Source organism: Cyanistes caeruleus, chromosome 13 (genome assembly GCF_971803275.1).
Source record: "Cyanistes caeruleus chromosome 13, bCyaCae1.hap1.1, whole genome shotgun sequence".
NCBI lineage: Eukaryota > Metazoa > Chordata > Aves > Passeriformes > Paridae > Cyanistes > Cyanistes caeruleus.
The window spans coordinates 4,912,096-4,936,089 of record NC_141713.1 but is presented as its reverse complement, the minus strand read 5'-3'; the positions used below and the strand labels follow the sequence as shown (position 1 = coordinate 4,936,089).

At 41.2% G+C, this 23,994-nt stretch overlaps 1 long non-coding RNA gene across 1 annotated transcript; it reads right to left on the bottom strand.

The window, feature by feature from the left end:
- Positions 1 to 7,733: 7,733 nt before the first annotated feature.
- LOC147650662 (uncharacterized) lies at positions 7,734 to 22,273 on the bottom strand. The gene is made up of 7 exons (XR_015275768.1): positions 22,031 to 22,273; positions 20,535 to 20,635; positions 19,522 to 19,806; positions 18,734 to 19,182; positions 18,502 to 18,580; positions 12,030 to 12,201; positions 7,734 to 9,802 (listed from the first exon to the last, which is right to left on the bottom strand). It is a non-coding gene; the product is annotated as an uncharacterized LOC147650662 (long non-coding RNA).
- Between the last annotated feature and the right edge of the window lie 1,721 nt (positions 22,274 to 23,994).

The following is a 23,994-nucleotide window of genomic DNA, read 5'->3' as shown; positions in this document are numbered from 1 at the left end:
GATCTGATTTATTTATTTTGCCCAAATCTCATGCCTAGACCATTTTTATTAACTGAAAAACCATTAAATTAGATTGAACAAAGCTGCTAAGGAATGACAAACCTTTTTTTTTTCCTACAGATTAAATAACTCTTATGGGAAAATAAAAGCTGCATGTAATTCAAGTTTCCAAATTTTTGCACACTTCTGGAGTTTTCTTCCTGCACGTTTACTCACCCTCTTTTAGATTTCTAACCTCTGTTACTAACACAGTACACAAATAGCAGGAGTCAAGGTTGAGGGCAGAAGCCTAACAGGTGAAAGGTTGAATAACTTGAAAGTCAGAAAGTGCACTTTTCAAGGAAGAAGTTTAACAGGTTTGGGACTTCTCAAACACTCTCAAGCTGTTGTTCTCTACTTACTTGGCCAGTAATGTGCTGACATTACAGTTTTAATGATCACATGTGTTTTCTTTCATTTGCTTTCTACACTGTCTGTCTAATTTTGTCCTTGCCCTTATAAACTTTATCTTTTACTGGGGCATATCACTCTTCTCATTCCTTCCTTTGCTGCCTGGCCTTCCCTTTTATTTCTGTTTGGTTTTTGGGGGGTTGGGTTTTTTCCCCTCTTTTTTCTTTTGCCTTTTATATATGTGTGAATGCTAAAAGAGTAAGTATTGGGGTTATTTAGTACCTGCAATACTGGTGTCACTGTTCACTTGTGCTGGGAGAAGCTACACTAAGGCAGAGCACACTGAATTCTAAAATCTGTTCTGAGTCCTTGAAAAAAACATTTCCCTTAGCTTCATAATTTAGATGGTTTTTGAATCTGATGCCAGTAGAAAAAATAAAGCAAGTTTTCCCAGTTTGGATGTTAGCTGTGAGAAAATGCTATAACTTTCTGTCTAAACAAGGAGCTTTTTTGTTCTCTGTATGGCTCTGTCTTTGCTGTTGTGTTTCTTTTTAATTGTTAACAAAATGGGAAAAAAATTCATTCCAGCCATAAAGAATAGAGAAAGTTCTGAATTATTTCTATATCTATTATAGATGCTGCATCTGACCTAGTTAATTGTTTAGGGGTTTTTTATTCAATGTCATGAATTTTAGGAAATTGTGCAAAAAATACCTGGATTCAGATAGAATTAAGATAGCAGCAGCAAAAATAGAGAAAATTTCCCAGATATATGACAAAATTGTGAAAAGCTGGTTCCATATGTATCAGCAGGATTGGGGCAAGTATTTTGTCTCCCAAAACCAGGACTATTATCTGTTGAAGTCCTTTGCCAGAAAGAAGGGAGTGGTGAAGCAGTAGCGACTGTAGACAGATACTGAGGAAAGGTGGCTTGCAGTTCTTTTGATTCCAAGATATCCAAGAAAAATTCCATGTGCAGGCCTCCCTCTTTCATTTTGTTTTCTCCTATGGCTTGCTCATTGCCTAGCAATCATATTTCAACTCCTGTGAGGAATGGAACCAGTCTGGCCATTGCTGCCAGAAACAAATGGTGTTTAGAGCTAATGACCAAATCAAAAATCTCCTACGTGAGATCCAGAGCTTATTCCCAGGAAGAAACTAGCAAGAGACCAAATGGATACATGAGGCCAAGCACAGGCTGTGCTTGACCCCTGGAAAACTGTCAGGGAACGTCAAATCCGAAGAATGCCAAGCATCCAGCAAACAGCCACTGGAGCCTCCGCTCGCTTGCACTGAATGCCCACAGGAATTTCGATCCTGCCTTTGCTAAAAAGCCACTTCTGACCCTGTTGCAGCAGAGGTGGGTCCCTTCCATCTGAAAGGTGGATGAGCTGCTTTGCTGAGGGCCTCATGGGTTGTGGGGATCACTGTCCAGTCCTAGGCTGAAGCTCAAGTTGCCATCTGGGATATCTCAGTGCACTTGAGAAAAAAATTTTCCCCCACCTCGAATTAATTGCTAAAGTTTTCTTTTTACAGTAGCTGGAAAGCAAACATTCACAGAACAAGGAAACTTCCTTGTGCCACAGAACAACTTTACCACAGAGGAACAGCAGCTTAAGCTGTGCTTCCCCGTGTTCAGGATATGTACTTTGACCATAGGCCATTCATCATGTGTTCAGCTATTACTGGTGGTTAGACCACAGACATCCAATTGCTCAGAATTATCTCCATGACATTCTCTGGTTAAGTCAGTGCACATGGCAAAATACATCATATACTTCTGGTTACACTTTAAATGTGACTCTCAAGAAGTCCTTTCAGCAGGACTCCTTGGAGCTGTCTCCTGCAGTCAGCCAGACACCAACTCGTCCTCTGAGCTTGGTTGCTCCCAGTGTCTTTTTTCCTGGTCTGATAGAATTAAAAATGTAAGTACCTGGAACAAGGAGAGGAGGAGGCTCAGGCCTGATGGAAATGTCAGGGCTGAGAGCTGTGATCATGTTACTGGACAGACTGCACATGTTGTTTTGACTGATCCTGGAGTGGAAAGGCCACATACAGTTGAGATACCAAAGGACCACATATATTCCAGCCACCTTTGACCCACCAGCAAAGTCAAAGTTGGTCATTGCAAACACTAGAAGCATCCTTCAAGGCTTTAGGAAAAATCTCCACTACAGTAAAGGCAGATGAATATAAAGCTGTGTTTTTATTAACCCTATAAACAAACACTGTTGTGGCCATGGGGTATCTTCTACACTCACTCCTGAGCCACACAGACTCCTTTGCATTGGCTGCAGCTGTTCCATGAGTAATAATCCCTCTCATAGCAGGGAAACCCTCATCCCAACATCTCTGTATGAAACCACCCCAAACACACTTTGTGCTCCAGGAAAACTGGCCTCCAGTCAGATGGCAGACTGAAATTCAGGTTTGCAGTGTAACCACAGTTTGGTGAGGATCTGTGTGTATAATTATAATTTTAAAAACCCACAATGGTGATAATATCCCCAGCACCCTGTAGGGAAATTAAATACAGCTCCTAGGACATACTGACCCTGTATGGAAAATAAGCAAAGGAGGGGGAGTGGGATGGGGCAAAAATTTTGGAAACTTTAGGTTTCACATTCAGTTGATCCTAAAGACCTGATTCAGCTCTGGCAAAGGGAGCTACACACACCCAAAAAAATGTCCAAAAAGGGTTATTTGTTTTATTTTTTTAATTGCTTAAATGACTAAAATTATCCCTTGTACTGCAAAGAGTCAAGAAAAGCCATATAGGTGTATTTTCAATTTCATCCAAGTATAAATATTCATTGCACTATCTTCTTTCTGTTAAGTGAAATTTCAGGTATGTGAAATTACCTTGCCTCACAAAATTCCCTTACTTTCACAGCACTAATTGTAAGTAATTACTTGTGCTGTTCCTTTAAGAATAAGAACATTATCAGCCAGCCCACCTCAGGGAATAAATATGCATCTCACTTTGATGAAATTTGCACACAATACAGGTCAGGTAGTTAATGAAGCCATAAACCATAATATGTCTGAGGCACTAAACATCACCTTATTCATTTGGCCTTGGTGTTTAAGAGAGCAAGAGATGTTTATTGCCATGAGACACCCTCCTCGCCTTTAGGATCACCATTCATAGCCAGCTCTTTGTAAATAAACATATAACCTTTGCAATGGTAATTTAAGACTATGCAGTAAAGAAGATGCAGTGAGTGCATGGAGATTGGAAAAGAAGATAAAAAACCTCATGAATAAAGTCGAAGGCTGCAGGCTAAGGTGTTTATTAAGTCCCAAGCTGTTTTTTCCCTCCACTTTTCCTCTCTACTGAAATAAAAACAATGATTGCTATGATGCTCTAAAATTAGAGCACATTTGTCGTTTTTAAAAGCGGCTAACAACTGAACTTCAACTGTGCAACAGCATAATAGGTGTAGAAAATAGATCTGCCCCAGGCCTAGCCTCTTCTGTTGTGTAATCAGCCAGTAAGAAAGCAGGAGATCGGACCAGATAATGTCAGTTTTCCACTTCAGAGTGGTGAAGGTATAAAAGGTATACATTAAAATGCATCAATGAAATGCTGCAGTCCATCAGACTGACTTCCTGGGACAGAGAGAGTTCACTTTGCAGCCACGGTGCCATGTCTTTAGCACGTGTCACAAAGAAACAACACTAAAATGAATAAAACCCTGAATCATAAAAAGCCTTTGCATTTCAGCCCCAGGATGTCAAAGTGTTTTGCAAGGAGGCATGAATTAAACCTCGCAGTGTCCTGAAAGGCAGTGAAAGAAGATAACCCTGTCTGCTTTATGGTAAGGAAACCAGCACATGGAGCCCTGACCAAGGGCACGTAGCAAGTGTGAGACAGATAATAGATCTGATCTCTGCTCCTGTGCTTGCTCCTTCTTTCCCTTACTCTGAAAAATGCTGTAATGGTTTTCTTAAAAATTCTCATAATTCTCATTAATCACTCTCCACTACTTTTACAGCAGAAAAGCTCTCCATGCTCCCACATCAGAGAAGTTCAAAAGGTACTGCAAATCATCTGTTTTACCACCAAATCATGATGAGATCACATGTCTCTGGGTCTTGCTGAACAGCCTGTAAAGAACACAGGTGATCCTTTAACTTCACAAAGAGCACAAATACACACCCCATCACTGCCTTGCCTGAAACACACACATGCACACATTGTGACTCTTAATTACCTGTTGCTATCTGTGAGGGAAGGACTTTTTGATCCATGGCAATGTTCAGCAGTATGATGATGTGAATTCAATCAACCAACTTGTTGAATCACGGCAGCTTCCAAGCAAACTTTATTTCATCCAATTAATTTATTTGTGACAACTTCAAGAAATCTCTAGGCTGCTCTACTTGTGCTCAGCCAAGGACCCTAAGCTGCCTTGAGAACCAGCCAATGGCAAATATCAGGGATAGGATATGATCCTTTTCCCCTTGGTCGATGTACACTGCTTTCAGTGAGGTCTATCATCATTGCCACTTCAACAGCTCATCAACCAGGAAATGCCACACCACGGGACGAGTGACTTATGCAGAAAAATCAATTACTAGTTTGCACTGGAACCAGAGTAAATAGCTGAGCTATTCTGGCCAATATCACCTCATCCTTTCCAAATATTCACAAGGTTTGGTACCTCCAGAGGACTTCCACACCCCGTTGCATCCAGAGCAGCCAAAGTCTGTGGGTTAGAGCATGAACCCGCCCTGCTGGGACTGGCTGCTAACAAGGAAAGTGGATAGAGCCAACAATAAATACACTATAATGACATAATAAAAGTTTGGGAAATTGCAGGAGTCATGTTTCTCATTCAGAAGCAAACTTAAAATAAACTTGAAAGCCTGCAAACATCACAATTTTTGTCTGATGAAAAAGTCCCGACTGAACAGCCCAGTGAAACGACTTTGCAGGAGTATATGAAAGACATACCACAGGCAAATTGAGATACAAAGTTTGAGTTTTTGATCCCAGAGAGAGAGAATAATGTGTCCCTCCATTTATCCATGAACTCTGCAGCTGGCAGGGGCTGAGTTCTGTTAGTAATTACCGTGAACAGATGAGGGAAGAATTTTTTTTTTTTCTCCTTTTATTTTGACCTGCAGTTAAAGAAAATTTGCTTGTTTTATTTTAGGTTTAAAAATGATGAGGCAGCATCAACCTGTGTTTCACCCCAGAGCTGTTGATTTTCCCCTGTCTTCTCTCCCTCCCTTCCTTTCTTCCTCCCCTCCACACCCCAGCATCTTAATTTATTTCAGACTATGAGTGTGCAGATTCCCAATTTAGTGGGAACAGTTTGCTGCCAAGGCCCTTCAGGGGCTTTCTCTGCAGTTTATTTTCTTAACTACAAGCTTCAGGTTGTTTGGTGTGTGTGAGTGGTGGGGAAGGAAGGAGGGGACTGCATGCCTTCCTCCAAATTTACAACATGAAAAGTTTGGGTTTGCTTTTAGCCAAGTAAGTTTTGTCCTTCCTTGTCCTGCTCTGTATTTTGTTGTTCTCTTCCTTCAGCAAACACCCAGCTGGCAGCCTCAGTGACTCACGAAGGAAAAGTATTAGACACATTTCTTGCTGAAATGATTATTTGTCTCTGCTCCCTCTTTTTCCCTGTGTGAAATAACTGCTCACAGAAGAGAGACAGGGACAACCCTGGGCTCATGCCTGCTTTTGCACAGCTGCAGTGGGAATATATTTTTTGAGATGAGTTCCCTTCTTCTTCAGGGTGGGATACCATAAGAGCCCTGCCTGAACCCTTAGTAGGTGGGACCAGAGGTGTTCATAAAAGAGCACTCTGAAACTGTTCAAACAACTTTGATTTTAGCAGCCAAGCAAGCAAAATCTCAATTTTCTTGAGCACCTGGTGTGCCACCAAGCTATTGAACCTATTGACCTCCTTTTTTCCCCATGGGAATTTTGTCAGGGCAAAAATGATGAATTAGGCAGTCAGTCAGAATATCTGAACTGCATGGCTGGAGCAAGGGGTGGCCCAGGCAAAGACCACAAGTGCCCAGGTGGTCACCACAGTGTCCCATGGCAGTGTCCCATGCTGCCAGAGCCTGGTCAGCAGTGGTGGCACCCAGCATGATCACCCCGTTAGCCCCAAGGATTTCCTGGGAAGAAACACAAGAGGCCTTGCCTTGCTCCAAGTTTTAAAAAATGTTGGTTGCTGCTCAAATGGGAGTAAAGCCAAAAGGATAACAAAAACCAAACCTGTTTCCTGCAAACTGGGAAGCCTGTGTTGTAGCAGGCAGGGGACAGCCCTGGAAAGGGACAAAAGGTCCCACTAGGTGATGGTCCCTGCTCAGAGGAGTTGTTCCCTGCTCCAGTGAGCAAAGGATAAAGCTCACACAGCCTTTTCTCCTTGCATCACCTTCTGCAGAGCCCACCCCAACAGGAATTATTATTGGATTTGCTCTGTTTCTGGGAGCTCCAGTGGCCCACCCCTTCCAGAAGGGGCCATGGAAAAGGTGAAAAGTGAAGGAACTTGTCACAATAACTGATAGAACTCCAATGCCCTAAGGGTATCAAACACTCAACCCAAACCCTGACCAACCCTTAGAGGAATACACATAAGTAATTTCAAGCTGATGAACAATTAGAAATGAAGAGTAAGCACAGGAAACTCCAGCATGTTATCAACAGTCTTTGAGCAATAATAATAGAAGGTTCATTTCATGGAGGAAATTATTTAATCCAAACTATTCACTCAACTCTAAACACAGGACAGCAATATGAGAGGAATATGAAAGTAGCTTTATTTCCACAAAAATAATATAATCCCAAGCAGGTTTTCTTTAGGGAAAGCAGTTTCCCTCCCATTAGCCCACTTCCTGCAATTCCACAGTGCGATTGTGTGTTGGGAATATACCCAAATTTATTTTTATGCAGATTACAGTTGTCTCATGTTTCCTTAATACAGTTTCATAGTTGATTTCCTTTGCCCATGTTAACCCAAAATTATTTAACGTGTGCCTCACAACCAGCCATTGTCAGGCTCGGGTAAGCTTAGGGACTCCTCTTTTTCTGGCTCATTGTAGGGGGGTAGGGGGTAAAGGTTTTTGTAGGAGCTTTTCTTTGTGCTGTTTCAACTGATGAGCTTTAAAGCTATCTAGAATATTTTCCACATTCCCAGGGATTTCCACACATGGCAGTTTTTTACTTGTCCCTTTCCTCCTTTTATTTCATTACCACCCGCTGCTGTCCAGTGCTTCAGGTGATTGCAAGGGATCTGCTTTATTCTTTTCATGGTTACAAATAAAGAGTTAAATACAAAAAGGGTTTTCATAGGACTGATCCTATGAAGGATCATAGAAGATCCTAGAAGGGGGGAACTTTCAGCATCTGGTCACTGTGCTGGCCCAAGCCATTCCTGGAGGCAGCTCCTGCATTACATAGGATCACATGAGGAGTGGGAGAAGTGAACACAAACAGCAGTGAGATGTCTCCTATGACAAACCACCTCCCCTCCAAGCCCAACAGCATCACCTCTCTCAGAATAGGTCTGCCACAGGACTATGGCAGTAGATCCTACGTGATCTGCTCTCCATCACCTCAGGGGAAGAGCAATAGCAGAGGCTGTTTCGGAGGGAAGAGGAGACAGACAGCAGATCACACTGAGAAAGGGAAAATTCTAGCCCAGAAGAATGGGAGGACCAGATCAAACAGAGGAAAAAAAAACAAAACAAAAACCCCCATGTGCCATCTGCAAGTCCTTTGTGGTCAAGTCATGGAACAGTGGGACACAAAACAGGAGATGAGAGAAAGAGATATTTCTGCATTTGTTCCCCTCCTTCTAGCACAATGTATATTGGATCAGTTCACCCAGTTTTTCTAACTCAGGGAACAGATGGTGTCATATTTGAATATAAAATGAGTTTTCATTTGCTTTGCCATAAAAAAAAAATAACGCAAACAAACAAGAAAAAAAAAAAGAGCTCACCCAAAAATGATGCTATAGTTTTTTTACAGACCTGTGGTCTCAGTTACAAGCTGAGCTTATTTCAGTTCCCGGATCTAATTTGTGGTCTATTATGGTCCTTTTATGCCTGCAGATGTACAAAATGAAAAAAAGTCCCTTCTACAAATGGAAATACTTTTCTACTTAGACAATGTTCATGTTTTGGGGAAAAGTGAAAAACTGTTTAACCACATTTGGCAGCAAAATTCCAACTGTACAGGCACAGAGTTTGCTGTTGTTGGTCTGTGCTGTGTAGCTTTGAATTCAATTAGAATTCAAACCCACTCCTTTTTAAGTTTCTGTTATATTACTGGAAACAGCTTCCGAAATGAATACTTTTCTCATGGTTCCTCTTGTCAGGACCTGTGAGAAGGAGTAGGAAAACACAAGAGAGAACCTCTTCCAATGGCAATCCCAAGACAAAAATGAAGAAACCAGATTAAACAACACAGGATTTATGAGATGGATGTCTGTGGCTTCTGTTCTTCTTTTCTAAGGCATGAGTCTCATCCCTGTAGATTAAACCCTCCAATTGTATGCCAGTGAGACTTCCTGATGTCGTCATGGGAATCAGTGGAGTTAGACAGCCATAAAAGTAAGCTCTTGTAGCAACAGAGGAAGCCAACAGGTCAGATGAACAATCAAGACCTTTTCCTGAGTCTATCTGCAGTCTTTCACTTGCATCACTTTTCCCTTGCTATGATGCTTATAAAAGTTTTGGGCTGCTTGCAGGTGCCAAAATATTCTCAGAATAAATTTGCACTGAATTTGAGACAAGCTGACTGAAGACCTCTCCTGAGTCCCTTATTTTCTCAAATTCCACAATTACGATGTTATTGCAAGTAGAGCATTTTTTTCCTCTTTAATTTACACTCTGCTGGCTTACATATTACCCTCCAGCACATCTATAAAAGACCTTGGCTGCTGAGGTGGGGCAGGAATTGAGTGGTTTAGGATTTGGTAAAGGGATTAAGGAGTCTTTCATTTCTAGGTCACTAGTTCAAGACTGTCATGACTGTAGGCTGTCTACTGACCTGTGTTAAATATATTGGTGGATGTCGCTTATTCCCTATCAAAAAATCACCACCACATTTGGCATTGATTTGACTTTATAACGGAGTAGGTTTGGTATGCATTAATCAGAAATGGGAGCATGTTGGAAAGCTCAGATCAGGATGTGAAATCTCCCAAGGTTTGAGAATGGATGTGTTCAGGGTTCTGGTTTGACTTCTCCAAGCAAAAAGTCAAGCAGTGAAATGTGGGTTTCAAATTGTCTAGTAATTTAAAGTTGTTAAGAGCCAAGTCCTACTTTTAATTTTAGCTCTGCTGTTTTCTTATGAAAAGCAGTTTCTTTCCCTACTTCCCACCTGTCAAACTGCAGAAAAGCTCCCAGTAAAATACCTTTCTTCTTATTTAGCTGCCAGAGATCCCTGAAGACAGAAAGAAAGGAAAACACAGAAATTAGGAGATTATTAATCTCTCAGTGGTAAAAGGGAACCATTATCACTTCTGGTACATTTTGGCTAAAGATTGGAAGAAATACTGGAAGTTTGAAGATTTAAGTTCATCCAAATTAAAAAAATAACTGTATTCCCAAACAAAATCAAATATTAGGTTTTCAAATAGGCTTTCAGCAACACCTTAGAGGGTAAGGTCCCCTACTTTCTCTTTTTCTCATACTGCCTCACACTCTTCAACAGGCTCTTTGACCTTAATGGGATGCTATTTGCTGATTTGGAGTCTCAGTCCCAGCAGTGAGTTCATAATAAGAGTCAGCTGAAGAAAGGCTCTTTCCCTACCTTCCAACAATTTCACATTTTAAAGCATCAAGCTACACAGTGCTTCTGCCAGCTCTCAGAAAGATGTCAAATTGAGTAAAAATTCAAAAAGCAGAAAGCTCCTTGAAAGTAAATTCAGATAAAGTGTTAAAATGCAGCATTATCTCTGGTTGCGAGGCTGCTTTCATAAACGGCACTAAAAAAACAATTAAATTAGAAGATAAATACAACCTGGAAACGGCAGAAGTTATGCTGGACATAAATCTGCTTGTGATACTTTTAATTAAAACTGGATGTGATACAGTACTCAATATGATATTTCCTTCATTCTCTTTCATTACTGGGATGACATTTGTGTGTTCTGCTCCGTTGTAGGCCTGCACCATCAGGTCCAAGAGAGTTCAGATGCAGTTAGCCCAAAACAAAGGCTTAAAGGAGGCAGGCAAGCAGAAAATATTGGGGGAAGGGGAAATAAAAAGAAAGGGGGAAAAAAAATAGGGAGATTCCCAGTTGCTTTTGTAAGCCTTCACCCCTCGCAGCCTCTGGGATGCTGTGGTGACCACATGTTCCATACCTGACCATATTTTGGTTTGGGACCTATTAGCTCTGAGGAATTTTCTTCTTTGAAGTTTGAGATTAAGCATAGGCCTGGTTTTGCTGCTTTGCCTGAGCTACTGCCTCCCCCCACAGTGTTTCTGGGTGCTGTCAATAGGTCTTTCTTTTTCCTTAATCTCCTCTTGTGACCAGGTGTGTCCAGAAGTCGAGTTTGCTCCTTTTTCCTTCATCTCATTGTGGGCTTCAGCTCTTGGTGGACATAACCAGCCTCTGTTCTTACCCTTGAGCCCAGAGAGAAATCCCAAAAGGCAGCAGAGCCTCTCTGCATGTAGGATTTCCATCAGCCCTTAACTGCAATCAGCACACTGTCTTCCCACTAAAATATTTTGCCATGTGTCCAGAATAACTTGTTTATCAAACCAGCAGCAGCAGAAGGAAGAAAATTGCTTTCTGGTGTTGTAGGGGCAAAGATTTCTATCTGTTTTCTCTACTGTGAGAGCATCAAGGATTCTGCCATTTACCAAGTGATGCAGAAACCAAAACAAACCACTCTTTCCCTCCTTTAGGCACGCTTGACTCCAGGTTTACTAACAGTGAGTATGCTACACTGGTGCAAGGGAAAGAAAGTAGGAATTCAGAGATGCTTCCTCACTCTTGAGTTAAGTGCTTCAAGATTCAGCTTCCCCAGATCTGCTTCTTCAGAATCTTGGCCAGCATTTTCCTTGCTAGCTAGAGAAAACTTAATTTTCAGCTTCAACAAATTAGTGTTCCCCACGGAATTGGCTTAGCATAGAAAATTCCCATTCCACCCAATTATAACTGCAGAATTAACAGTCATATGGATAGCTACATTATCTTACAGTATCTTACAATATCTTAAGCACTGGCTCTTTATTTCTGAGGTGAAATAGGGAGGGAGTTTGATGCTGCACCTAGTTTTGCCTGCCTGATCTACCAGAATCTATACCCCAGCACTGGCAAACCTTGGCCTGGCTGAGACTTTGCCCTGATGGAAAGGACTGTAGGAATTCAGCAAACTGGATGGAGATATTTGCAGGTGATTGGGGAGTGGGAAATGTATCTGTTTTCTCAAAGAATTTGCTGACAGGTTAAGTATTTCAGGATTGTGTGGACTGGAAAGAAAAGAAGACATTTGACTGTTTATGGGAAGCCTATTTCCCTTGTCTGGGATGTCTGTGCTTCAAGAAATGGTATCATCACGGGCTAGGGATATCTGCTTACAACTTTTGAAGGAGATCTTTAGTCATAATCTATCAAAGCTTTAAATGAACATGAAACCAAGGAGACAAAATGAATAACTCACCCTAATGGAATAGCAGATGGTAAGATCTCACAGCACATCGTGGTAGTGTTCCAGCATCCAATATATAATGTTTCTTTTCCTGAGTGAGAATAGTGCTCATTCTTGTTGTTTAATGTCTACAAGGTCTAGTAGAGACTAAATCATGATAAGAACCACAGACGTTTTGGAAAGCCTGAAATTGGATAAGTGTCAGTCACTATCACCTCCATCAACCTTAACTTCCTTAGTCACAATGCAAACAGCTCTACGTAGTTTTATTTCATCATTTACTGAGATGGGGAGAAAAAAATATATCCTAAACACTTCTGGACAGCAGCTGTGGGTGGAAAATATATAGGATGGCAAAGCTTGTGAAGTGTGCAAGAAAAATAGTGCTAGTTAAACATGCCTGAAGATTGGGAATCCCAGGGCGTTCATGTGCTTCGGCTCAGAAAAGGGAGGGATGCTGCATTTCACAACAGAAAGTCTTAAAAATAAAATAAAATAAAAATAATTGCTTTGGGGACCCAAGTTAAAATGCAGGTGTTTTGAGGGAAACATAAACATTTTTTCCTAAATGAGGCGTTGAGGGCTGGGAGAAGGGCAGTAAAATTAGTGGAATTACTGCCTGATTTTAACCAGATGATTGCTGCAGTTGGACACCAGCACGGTTTCATTAGGGACTCTAATTTACAAGCCATTCGCCGCATTCCAGGGGAATGCAGCAACTCCCCCCGCCCCACACTCCCAAAGAATGCCAGCTCTGAGCTTTATGGCAGCAGAGCCTGACTGCACACTTGCTGGCTTTGGGGCTTGTTTTTGTCGTTCTTGCTATTGTGGCTTGTTATTTTAAAGGCCAGCTTGGCTGGAGAGCTGTGGCCAAGCTTTTTGGAAAGGGAAAAAGAGAGTCACAGTGCCTTAACCCGGGCAGGTAGTCCCAGGAATCTGTATAAATCTCCACTGGCGTGGAAAACATATGGTCCTTCTACTAAAGAGCTGTCCTGATTTATACATAATGTGCAATCAGATATATTACATCATTTTGGCGTTAGATACTAGTATATTCCAGATATAAAATGACCCTTTTCCTGGCCTTCCATTAGATCCTAAATTGTCATTAAAGCACAGTCCTGAAAGCCTGAAGCAGGTGAGGTTTTGGCCTCATGTGACCTAGCTCAACATAAATTTGTCTGATCTTTATAGAGGCAAATGGCCTAACGAACACTGTGGATAGAGATTTCCACGTAGCCAGCCCTTGGGATCTGGTATTACTTTCAGAGGTATGAGATTTCTGCCTCAACCCACCTGGCAAAGCAGCAATAACTTATTTTCTCTAACAAATAACACACAGCCCTCCTCGCATTCCTCCTGATCACCTTGCTTAGCCATCTTCTGGACAAACCCACACAACATTATAACCTAACTGTGTAGCCCTGAGTTTTACTCCACAGTGCAAGTCACCAAAACCAAAGCCAATATGAATTCTTTCCCTGTTTCATGGGTTCAGAACCCTCCATGTAGAGCATAAGCATCCTTTTGACATTTTTCCTATTTTCTGGTTGTCTCCTACTCCCTCTCACTATTGCTTTTTTCACTGAATTTCACTTTTTCTATCAAGAGCTGTAAAGGTTCCCTACTCTGTCCAATCAGCTTCTTTCCCTGTGCTGCTTGCAATTTTCTTTTACATTTTCAATACATCTGAGTTTCATTTTTCCCCAATGACTACTCTCTTAGCTATCCCACTCCCCATTTTTGGTAGGCTTGCTGAGGTCCAGCAGACATGGTTAAGGTTTGCCTGCTGTTAATCCTGACCCTCACACCTAAATGGTGATTAAAATAGTGAACAGAATCCCAAAGTTTGCAGGGGTTTAGAGTCTGTCACCAAGTAGTTATAATACATGAGGGTTACATATTAAAATACACAAATGCAGGGAGTGAGGTTTCCTTTCAGTTGTAATATTTGTCTCCCATTTTTGAGGGCAGCCATTCTGGTCTACCACTGCCACTCTGCTCCTGTCACATCTCACAGATTCTGCTGGGTTGGCTCAGATATCTACTTCAATGCAAAACCTCGTATTTAAAACCCAAAACATATTTTTTAAGCAATGTCCTTCCCCTGAGGCAGGAATGAGCTGGCAGAGAAGGAACTGTGGCATCCAGGAGAAACCTCACACATGAGAGAGGAAAAGAGCAAGTCCCCTTGCATTAATTTATTCTTCAGGATCTCGTGCCCTACCTGAGAACCTCTAGTGAAATACTGTGCAGACCTCATTTTGACCAAATTCAAATTCACCTGGACTGCCTGAATCATTTAAGTTCCATGCCTGGAAGTGTTCAAGGCCAGGCTGAATGGGGCTTGGAAAACCCTGGTCCAGTGGAAGGTGTTTTTGCTCAAGACAGGAGAGTTGTAACTGGATGGGCTTTAAGGACCTTTCCAATCTAAAACACTCATGACTATGAAATTCTTCTTGAGGGTTTTTCCACCTCTGGAGGTGTTTTTTCAATTACATAAGCTTTGTGTTTTTGTAGGTTAAACTGAACACCTTAGCTCCCTTCCAAAGACACTTTGAGAAGATGAGGTTTTCAGACTGCCTAAGAACTGTTCTAATTATTCCCTTCAAATATGACTGAGTATTTGGGTAATTTTTTCTATAGGTCTGAGGTAGCAAAGATCCTGACACACATCTTGCTGCAGTTTATAAAGCACTTATTTAGACCATCAGACTATCAGATGAATTGCCATGAAACCATTTTGATTTCTCTCATCTCACCCTTTGAAAGATAACAGAGTTCATAACTTTGAAGACCTTTTATTTGTTTGGTTGATGCTAGAAAGTCAAGATTCACTGCCCCACCAGGGCATTTTCAAATACTTTGTGATCCGAGTATTTTACCCTGCATTTGCTTTCACTGTCATTTAGGCTTCTTCACCTGTTTTTATCAGTTTGTAAAACCAAAGAAACTGCTCTTTAGGCGTGAAGAATATCCATCAGCTCTCTGTGTTAATCAATTTATAACAGTCTCTCTTTACTACTAACAAGGAACAATCTGGCATGAATTATTTTCCACTGCTATTCAGAGACCTTTCAGGACTTGACTTCTTGTTTTCTTAAGATCACCTTGTATAATTGAGGGCTAAAATGCAGGGCAATTTCTTCAGATCCCTCCCCAGTCTGCTTATCATCATCTCATTGATATGTGCAAATTTCATGGAAAAAAAAGTTGGGCAAAAAAAAGCCAATTTTTTTTTTTAACAACAGAGTGAATCCAGGCAACTTCTGGAGATCAATTTGTCAAATAATAATTCTGAGCAAAATATAAAACGAGAAAATAAATACTTCATAAAGCTAAAAAGTAAACTTAGAAATTTTGCTGATTTGCTGAGAAAAATACTATTCTTTTACATTATATTTCTCAAATAATAATAAAATTCAGCCTTTTTACAAAAACAAAAGAAACTATTTAAATATTTGAATATATTTGTGGCTGTTTGGACAACATGAAAGCTGCATTGAGAATATCTTCTACAGGATTGACAGATCTTGAAGTGTTCTGAGGTTAACATCACCTGCTCTATAAAAAAAGCATCATCACTAATCCATAACACAGCACAAATCTTATGCCTCGTCATAATTTATTCATAATTTATATCAGTGTAATTGAAACTAGTGCCCTTTATGGATTTGTTTATTAGTTGTATGATTAATAATTAGAGATGTTGTAAGACTAGAATTAATGTATAATGTGTGTTTTTATAATGTTGCAATTAACATTATAAGAAGCTTGCTTTTGCAGAAGTCACTAAAAAAGTAATGTCCTCACTGACAAAATGCAAAACTTTGTGAGACAGAGAGTCAGATGCCTGAGACAGGAGATTGATGCTGGTGGGAAGATCTGCTCCACCTCTGCTGAATGGTCCTGAGGAAGGTGAAGCAGAGCACAGGTGTTGCTCTGCAGTTGAAAGGGGATAAATAACTAATAGCTGTCTCAAAAGACCAAATAAAGTGTCATAAGCTCCTAAAAGCTCCTAAGATGTGTTTCAGCCTTTTTTTCCCCACAATTATCTCACTTCTAGGCTAAACTTAACAGGAAAACTCCTTGGTTTTGTAAGAAATACTCTTGTTTAAGGGTGCAGATGTTGTTGAGACTCAGAAGGAAATCTATGTCCATTTGGCCAGCTGTCTCCTAACACGACATCTTCATTGTACCCTTAAAACTTAATCCAGACAGACAGTGACTTAATGCTAGCTCTTGACACCACTGCACTATATAGAATAAGGCTGAGGCCATCAAAATAATTCTCATTTGAAAGCAAATGCAGCCTGAACCCAAGTTTGGGAGTCTGCTGAGTAAACACTACCAAAGGAGAAATAAACATGTTCTCTTGGCCTGAACTACCATAACTCTCTCAGCTGCAGAAAGAAAATACAGCACAAGAGAAAGAGGAATGTTTAGATATGACTTAGAGGACGGAAATTTTCTGTTCATGTTTAGGAGATCTCACAATATCTGACCACAGCCATGTGTGGTAGCTGAAGCCTACCCCTTACCCAAAAATATGTTCAGGCAGATGGAGAATAAGATTTCTGGGATTTGATTATCAAAAATAAAACCACAGACCTGGATGAGCTAATGTTGTTCCAGATGCATTATCTTACAATCTCCATGAAGAGAGAAGGGAATATTGAATCCTCCTTTAAAGAGGTCTCTCAGCAGGCTTAATCTCCCCATTGCATGAGATGAAATTGCTGCCTAAAACTGGAGGGGATCTTTGCCTGGGTCCTACCAGAAGAAAAATCAGATCTGAAGGAATAGCAAACAGGGGAATGAATCACAATTTTCCATTCATCTGCTATGGCACAAAGATCCTGGGTCCTTCCTCTCCTCTGTATTGTTCAGAAAATGGACCCAGATTGATGGCCTATTATTTCACTTTCTGTTTATTCTTGTCCCAGACCACCTTTCCTCTTCACCCAAATTCCTTTTGTCTTGCATTAAACTATATTTCAGAGCCCAGCCCAAAGAGAACTCTCCAAAAACCTTCTTGGGAGAGTATCTTCAAACAAAATTCCTTATTTAGGCACTCTAAGAGTGGGTTTTTAGCCGAGTGGTTATTTTCGAACAAAATTCACTTCAGAAATACTTGCAGAATGATTGTGACCACTTTGAAGCCCCCTTGCTCTCCCTGGGAGGAGTGGCTGCATCAGGTGTGTGGCACTGGGAGCTGCAGCAGAGCCCAAACTGGGATTTTGTTTGACCCACGGGCTGCTGAGCTGGCTGGTAAGGTGGCTGCTCTCCAAGGAGACATCCAAACCTCCCAGCAGGTCCCCCAGCAATCCCAGGCTCAGCCTTTTTTGCCACATACGGTGACCATTAGCTGAAAATGTCAGAGACCAAAGGTCACTGCAGTGCCCTGGCAGTATTTATATGCTTGAAAAGTACCTGGATGCCCTTGTGTATCCCAGTGTTACTGCTCCTATGTAAAACCTAGGATTTGACTTCTTGAAACAAGGTATGTTTTCCCTCTCTTGTACATGTCACACACATGCTCTGCCTTCTAAAGAGTTATTTCGTGTTTAAAATAATGTGAAGGGGAACAGAATTCCACTCTCAATATGCTGTAGGGAGAGAAAGCTGTAAAGCAAAGGATGCTCCTACCATTGTTTCTGTATTGTTAAAAGGTGAAAACCTCAAACAACAAGGGAAAGGAAAAAGAAGAGAGACAGTTTTAAGGGCTTTTAAAATATCTAATGCTCTGGGATCTAAATTGGCAAGGATCCAAGCAGTGTCTTAAAGGGACAAGCACTTTATTATACTTTCTAATTCTTCCAAAGTCTGTCCGTAGGATATATGAGCTGGCTCTAATATGACTACTCTATTCTCATCCTCCAGTGGTATACTCTGGTCTCAGCTCATAAATTGAAAGTGGAAGATCAGTAAATCAGCATGGACTGTTTCAGAGGGACATTGTGAATTTCCACTCAAATCTTCTGGTTTATCTTAAATATTTCATCTTAATGTCACCTTTAGAAAAAAAATCTTTCATTCAAGTAAGTTACAACATCCAGTTCTAAACTGATTACACTCCCCCACTGACCTTCTGCAGAAAGGCTCCCACAGCAGTACAACACCATGCTGGCAGCTCTCTGCTACAGCTTAGGATGAAGAAATTCTGGCACTGTGAAGATCCTTAAAATGTTCCCAAGGCATGTTTTGGTGCACAAATGAGGTAGAAGGAGGTGCATATTGCTGTAACAATGTGTGTATCACGCCGGCTCTTGGCCAAGGCTCCTTTCCATTTCTGAGGGGGAGTCCCACGTCCTTTCCATCAGCATGACCAACACACTGGAATTCATTATCCTTTACTGGGCCAAACTATTTTTTGTTAAGTCACAAATTTCAGCAGTCTAAGCAAGGGGAGCTGTTTTTTGAGGCAAGAGGGGCTGTGGCAGTGAGAAGGATTAAATGAAGAGAGACACAGATGAATACTCACAATGAATCTCTCAGCTACAGCCTGGCTCAATCTCCTTACAACAAGGGAGGAACACTTCCCCAGAAGCTTGAAGAAACACCTAGAAGGGAAAGATTTAACTGAAAAATTGTATGATGAAATGCACTATAAGTGTAATTCATTCCAACCAATGCCAGTTGTACTGGGGAATAAACAATGGATCCTGGAAATACAATTTTTTTTCTGTATTCTTTAAAAATAATTGAGGAGTTACCTGAGAAATATGTGCTGATAAAATTCCTCAGAAAGCTTGGGCTCTTCTTCTTTCTTCCTACCCTGGTCTTATTCTTTTTTCTATTCTCAATGGACATAATTTGGTATTTCAGGACTTTAAATGAAGCTGGGAGTTTCCATGGTTGCTTACTTATACAGGGCTACACACCACAGTTAATTCACCCTGACAAGAATGATATTGAGCTTTCTTGCCATATGATCTTGTATTTAAGATTCTGTCAGTTTTGAGGACTCTAAATAAACCTTCTTTTAAATATTTAATACTCTTCAGTGATATATGCCTTTAGGCTCTGAGCCTGGTCCAACCATCAAAACTTAGGGTTTTCTATATTTCCCATCACCACAGTCTTCTCATATAAATTAAATTTGCACTCCAAATTCTCTGGTGAATTTCGAGTTGTTTGCTTCTCATTTGCCATTCCCTTACATCTAGAAAGAAATAAAAATCTACTTGAGTCCCTCCTATAGGACTTCTAAGTTCTTTGTAAAGGCATCCCATCCCAAAAATAAATAGCCATAATAGTTTTTGATAATTTCTCTGATGATTTGAATGATGCTCAGGCTCTCTAAGTCTTCCCTCTTTTTCATTTGGGACCTGCACATGGAATGCTAAAAGAAAATAAAGAAAGGGTGATGTCTCCCTCTGCTTCTTGGCCCAGTGACTTCCTCCCTTTTGTTGTGGTAGCAACAGGAATAATAAAAACAACAGGCTCCCCAACACAGAATGGAGATGTTCATGGAATAGAGAAATCACTTCACAATACTGACCCAGTGAGGTGTTACTCACTGGGAAAGGAGGAAAGGCAGGGCTTGACCAAATCTGCTGACAACCTGTTACCTGGGGACCTCACCCAGGCCACTAAGAGAAGCATAAAGCTCTTGCTTTGAGTGAGCCTGATGGAGGTTTGGGCCTCTGCCTCCATGGCCATGCCAAGCTGGTTCCCTTTTTTAGCACAACTTCCACTGCAGACCTGGAGAGATTTACTTCTAATTAAATACATCAAGTAGTCGCAGCCTCAAACCAATGCAGATCCTCATTCAGGCTTCTCAGAACTATGAAGAAAAAGGGGGTTAAAGGATTTGGTAGATCAGAAGTTTTCTTTAACCCTTCCCCTCCCAACCAGCAGCCTCAACTATCAACACATTTCTCAAGGCACATAAAGATGGGATCCTTCCCAGATTTATTTTCTCCTCGGTGCTCAAAGCCCTGCAGAACTTGCCCCTTCCCTGTATCTCCCCATTTGCACTTCTGGATGTGTCACACATACACAAACACCCCTGCTAGAAAATCTGGGAGACACAACAAAAAGGTTGACCCAAGGATCCCAGGGTGTGCTCCAAAGGAGCCCAGGTGATTGGGATAGCTGTCACACGCCCCAGCCACCATCAATAGCAAGGCAAAAGAGCACCAGCAAGAGCCTTCATCAAATGGAAGCATAACTAAAACAAACAAAGTGTGTGTCAGGTTCAGTTCAAGAGAGGTTCCTGGAAGCTAACTCATAACAGCTAGGGCAGAAATTCCAGCTCTTTGACAGGAATTGTCCCTAACTCTAAGTAAAAGTGTTTAGACTTCACAGAACTCAGCAAAATTGCCTTTGAGTGTCAGCAGTGAACACTGTATATTCTTTTAAGACTTCACAGTACAACTGTCAGCTGTCTGTTTTCTTTCTGCTACATGTAGAGTTTATACAGACACTCCCAGAGGAGCCTTTAATTGCATGTCATGACAAGTCTCCCAACCTCTTTGCAGCTCTTCCACTTAACACATAGTGTAAACTCACCCAATCTCCCTTCACTTTCTCCTTCCCAGATTTCTCTCCTGGAGCTCTGTGGAGTCCTGTGTTGAAGCTTCATTATGATGGAGTGGACCCAGTGGAGAACTCTATAAAAAGCATCCGACCCATTTATCAGGACAGATCTCTTTAGCAAGTCTATATAAACCTCACGTGTTGAAGAGCCATAACCTGTTACTCAGAGACAAAACTAAAACCTGAATAACTCAGAGCAAGACCCAGGGCTTTTTACCAATTTCCTACTCCTAAAGGGTTTTTTTTATTATGCAAGATAGTCACTAGATTTTACTAACGACAGCACTGAGCAATCCCAGCAGAGACACAACACCATTATGGAGAGAGCTATGCAAACACAGAGACTGTCCCTGCCCCAGAGTTCTTATAATATAAATAGTAAAGACAGTGGGAGGGAAAAGAGAAGCACAGAGAGGTGAAATGTGTTGTTCAAGGGGACACAAGAGCTCAGAGTATTGCCTCTCGAGGTGTGTTTTTGTAAGAGGTCTGGCTTTGCATTTGGAAAAAAAAAAAAAGTCAAAGCAATTCTCATGGCAAAGATTGTAAAGTCTGGTTACACTTGTAAAGGGATTCTGTAGAACATCATGCCCCAGTGTGCCATATTATTCCCTTTTTGTGCTTCTCAGAACAAATTTCCTCCGTTTTCAAGTCTAAAGAGACTTTTTTCACTGCTTCTGCCTCAAACCAGTATCCAAAAATTAAGGTGTGATAGTGAAACATTTATATTTAAAGCACTGTATGTTTTCACCAAATTCCTCCCCCACCCATTATGGCCATGGTTTAACTGCACATTTAGCACATGTTTAACCACACGAGGAGTGCTGCACACATCAGTGAAACTACCTGCACTTAAAATTAAGCACTTGTTTAAGGGCAAGATATAGAGAGACACATAGTGGGATTTTAAAAACCCCTTGAGCATTCAGTGGGAGTTAGGTGCTTAATGCGCTTAAGAGACATTTGAAAACCCCACTGAGATGGTGTATCTGCAGCTGAATGCCTCTGGAAATCTGTCAGTGATGCTCAGAATGATACAGTGATTGATTGCAGTGACAATTACACCTCTAATGAAGTCCTGATTACACAGAGAATATACAACAGATATGTCTAAAATTGGTGCAAGGATCGGCTCCTTTTTCTAAAGCACCACTTAGAGCTCGATCCAAAATAGCTCTCGGGTGATGTGTGACTCTGAGCCACAGGAGCAGCCACTCTCAGAGGCTCACAGGGCCAGCCAGCCAGCTTGTGGTTCATTTATGTTTATTATTGGCCAGACTTCTTCTAACCAGGCATTTTTCGCCCTATATAGTGAACGAAGAACCTCTTCATAGTCCTGTAGTCCTCTCCTCCCTATCCTACCTCACCAAATCCTGCAGCAGAGGAATCTCCACACTCCCTCTTGCTGGCTTATCCCTAAGAAAGGACCCAAAACTCCCAGAGTCTGCAGCTCTGACAAAATCAACACTCACCCACCAACACATCCAAATGCCTGGGGACACTCAGAAGCTGAACAAACACCTCTAATGAAGTGATATAATTTTTCTAAGCTAATGAGAAGAAGGTGACCTGAGCCCACAGGTATGAACCCTAATGGACAACAAGCCGAGGAGATAAGCCCCTGCTTTCCACACAAGCTAACAGAGGTCACGCTGGCCAGAGTTTGAATCTTTCTGGCAAGCAGCTCCACTGCAGCTCTACACCTGGCTGGGTTTAATTTGTTATTTATGTCAGCTTTGCATATTTGTAAAGTTCAAGGGTTTATTGCCCTGGCCTGACCTTGCCAAGTCAGAGCTCACATGTGGTTCTCTAGTAGCAATTTCTTTCTAATAAACTTTACTTGAAAGAACATGTGTGATAGATTTTGTTGATGATTAAAAAGAATGGGGCTATGTTCATTGTTAGCCAAGCTGGTTTTGAAGTTTTGTTGGAAGTCACCTCTGTGCTCATTTTTTAAAAAATGTCCCCTTCCCCCTCACCCCGTTATTTTACTGCACACCCTAATTATGTTTCATGTTGAAGCATGTAGCATTGTCTGTGTCTATACAGTAAAGACAATCCCCCCCATGTGCTTATTAAGATCATTAAATTAATGAGCATTGTTCAGAATTGGTCTTTAATCAGAGCATGTACAAGCACCAAAATCCTGGGCACACACAGGAGCAGGAAAATTCCAAGTCTCTGATGTAAAAACATGTAAAAAACAACTAATACCTGGCATATTCTCTGCCAGACCCAAAGATTGTTGCTTCTAATTTGCTTTGTTTTCCCCTATTAGCAAAGGAAACAAATATTTTGTGTCCCTACAGGCTCTGTAACAGGGTATGATCCTTTCTCCATAGGAAGCAGCACCAAATTCCCTTCGTTTTCAGAGGTCTGAGAAACTCATTCCCTTATGCTCAGGAACAAATATGCCAGCAGTTCCCTGGGAAGTGGAATTTCAAAAACCTGATATTTGACCTTTCTGCAGGGTAGGTGCTTATGTGGCTAAAAGCATGGTTGTGCCTGTGTTGTTTTACCCCAGAGCTCCACCGTGAGCAGCTGGGTTCCATGAAAGCTCCAGCACCGGAGGCATTTTGGGAGCTGGATAAACTGCAGGCTTTGTGCTTCTGCCCACAGACCTATGTTTAATCCAGAGCTACCCATCCTTCTGCCAAGGGTGGTTAACATTGTCCAAGTTTAAGTGTTATTATTGGTAGATTGACAGAAAACACGATTGCATAAATCTCATTTTCTTCTAAAACCCGTCTGAAAGTGTTCCAACACTGCTAGTACGTCCCAAAATCCTTACTTCTGCTACTTTATTTTCCCACAGCTTGTTATGTTTTCGGCTCAGGACCTAATTCTGGACACAGAAGCACTGAAGGAAGTTTTCATCTATATATGACAGCAAATTAACATGTGCTTTTGTGATTCCTGGAAGAATATTTATGTACAAGTACTTCCCTGAATCAACAGTTTTGATTGTAAATAATTTGAGGCAGGATTGTCATTTATTAAATGTGTGTACAATGACCTGAGATCCCCAACACTACTGTAAAATGACTAAATAAGTAAATAATAGTGATATCCATGCTCTGACAGCAGCTGTGAGACTTTCCATTAAATTAAGAGCTCAAGTGGCAATTGCAACTAATAATCAAAACAGGGACAAGGAAACTGAATTTCTGGTTGTCACTCATAGAGTAAGGTCAGGATGCCTAAAGTATCAGTTCCTTGCTCCCTCTGTGAACAGGACACTGGATTAAGGAATTGGCAGCCTGGCATAAACCTTTCCCTTCTTTGCTAAGTGGCAAAAGACACCAGTTTGAAATATGCTTAGCGTGGGTTGGCTGGAAAAAGCTGCAGGGCAATCAGCAAAGATCAGTCCTCTGCCAACTGATTATAACAGCTCAGCCTTCAAGCCCTGCCTGAGATTTGTTTTCCCACTGCCTGT